Source organism: Triticum dicoccoides, chromosome 2B (genome assembly GCF_002162155.2).
Source record: "Triticum dicoccoides isolate Atlit2015 ecotype Zavitan chromosome 2B, WEW_v2.0, whole genome shotgun sequence".
NCBI classification, from domain to species: Eukaryota; Viridiplantae; Streptophyta; class Magnoliopsida; order Poales; family Poaceae; genus Triticum; species Triticum dicoccoides.
This window is the reverse complement of record NC_041383.1, coordinates 151,896,969-151,899,781: the sequence shown is the minus strand read 5'-3', so window position 1 is coordinate 151,899,781 and position 2,813 is coordinate 151,896,969.

The window sequence follows — 2,813 nt, the reverse complement described above, 5'->3', positions numbered from 1 at the left end:
AATATGATTTCAAAAATAGCATGCTACTTTTAAAATTATAATGCTCTTTTCAATATGCTACTTTTAAAATAGCATGCTAATTTCAAAAATATCATGCTACTTTTAAAAATATAATGCTCTTTTCAATATGCTACTTTTATAATAGCATGCTGATTTCAAAAATATCATGCTATTTTTAAAAATAGCATGCTTATTTTAAAAATAGTATGCTTATTTTAAGAATAGCATGCTCTTTTCAATATGCTACTTTTAAAATAGCATGCTGATTTCAAAAATAGCATGGTGATTTTAAAAAAAAATCATGTTGTTTTGAATATGTTGTTTTTAAAAATAGTATGCTGATTTCAAAAATTACATGCTTTTTCAAATATGCTGTTTTGAAAGCAGCGTGCTGATTTTGAAAACAACATTTTTTTAATTACGCTTTTTAAAAGATAGCATGTTTTTTAGTATATTGTTTTTCAAATTAAAAAAATATGCTGGTTTGCTCTGTTTTTGAAAATAGCATGCCATTTCGAAAGTAACAAAAACATCATTTTTTGCATTGCATTTCGACCCGCAAGTTTTTGTTTTGCATTGCATTTTTTGTGCGACACGTACAAACCTCGTACTAGCCAACACAAAAACCTCGTTCAAAAATGAAAGTAGCGTCTAATCCATTTGAAACCCGGTTAGATTTGATTTTAAAAATACTAGCATCACTGTGGCAAAAAAGGAAATATAATTGCAGTCCATAAAGGTAATTATAACCCGGCAAGGGATGGAGTGATTTTGTTGACTGTGAAGAGCTCAAGGTTCATAAAACCATTCTTTTCGGTTTCAAGACCACCACCCGTGAAGATCTTCAGATCAAGGTGGTTATGAACATGCTGACCGAGGAGCCACAAAAGTAGCACGACAATGCAAGGGTGTCCTTTACACTAGGTATGATGCGAAAACTATGTTGATAGCAGTTATGCATCTATGGGGTTACGCTTTCATTCTGTCTTGGGTGATGATGACTATGAGAGGAGGACATGTTGCAGTTAGAGTAAATGCTAGGATTGGGTCCTATTCAGGACTCAAAATAGGGCTTACACATGTGGTTGCTTTATTGGCTGCTGTTTCCCTGACTATAATCATGAACGACGGTAATGCAAATGGAATCTTTAAGGGTTTTTTTATTAATAATTTAAATCATGGAGTTAAGATGGTAGAACTACCTATGAGTGTTTGCGTTGGACATGCGGGAAGGGCATCATTTGTGTTCTTCACTCTTTGGTAATGCAGGAATAATGTGAGATTACAAAATAAATGGTATAGTGATCTTATGATTCTTGTTTAGCTAATTTGCTTGTGGATCATGGGATGGTCTATATTGCAGATGAAGGTGATAACAAAGAGTTGCTGATGCTGGGAGCAAAGAGGTGCTGATGGTCTGTATGCGCATGATAGAGCATGTAGCAGGTGAATTGTACAGTTCATCGCAAGTGTGGAGTCACAGGGTACTACGGTGTCGGCTGCGCATCTCTCAGCTATATTTTCTGTCCTTTGCCGCAGTCTTATTTTTTGGACCTTCATGTTAAGTCTGGCCGGGCTTACTACCATGTATGATTTGTGCTGCTAGTTGATTACTTTAGTTTCTAGCTGTAGTTTGTATCAGGGGCTTGAAAGACCATGTGGTTTCTGTTAATGGAAAAACAGGGGGAGCGACCCTTCTTTTGATTAAAAAAATATGAACTTTCTCTATGCAATTAAAAAAAAATTTCTCTATTCAAACCCAGTTGAGAACAGTATTCATTATAAATCTGAAATAATCTTTTGGTAAAAATGGCTATCGCATTCTGTATCATAGCTAGCGAAACCGAAACAAAATAAACGTCTTAAGTATAATATCTCTTGAACACAGATCAAATTAGGCAAGACAACTAGAATAAAGGATGATTCAACTTGCAGGAAATTTGAACTTACGACTTACTAGCAGTATAATAAAGTTTACAAACTATCAGCTAGATAAATAGAAGAAACATTTTAGTTTGATTCATTCTTCCTTCCGGACTTCCTCGACCGCCTAGATGGTTTGGCGAGATGCTAGCACTGACTCTCGAACCCCTTTTGGAAGTTCACCAATCGCCTGTATACAGCGTAGGTAGCATACGCGTCCCTGGAAGCATAATAGATGTTCTTCAAGGGCAAGGGCGCTTCTGCCCATATATGGTGGTCATCTTCTGTGATAGCATCCTTCATCTTGTTGTAGCTGTGGTGGATGATGGAACCAGCGTAGTCAGCCAAGCCATACTTCGGCTTAATCGTCACAGGATCAGGCACTCTCCACAAAGTCTGGATATCCACAAAGTTTCATACCACCAGACCAACACGCTTGAGTTTTTTCTGGTCATTGTTGATGTCCACCCCAACAAAGGTGTACTCCTCGTCGAGCAGGAAGGCGGCAAGCAAGCCGCAGTGCTCATCAGCAATGCTTATGTGGTACACAAGGACATAGATGCCAACGCATAACTGGACCACGGCAGCCATCTGTGTTGGACCATGAGGCCAGGTGAACTCCACATCCAGTGCAACTATCTTCTGGTCGTCGTTCTGCAGCCAGTATTTGAATCTGCGAATGCCGTACTCAACACTGCTAGCCTTGTTCGTGTACTTCACAAAAATTTTGGTATTTCCATCTGCCCTGACAGCATAATCTTTCACGAACGCCATGCCGAAGGACTGTAATTGATGAAACCAGTATAAGACATGAATCATGACAATAACATGATAACAATAAGCCAAGATGAAAGATAGTATAGTAATTCTAGCACTATTGAAAGTTTATG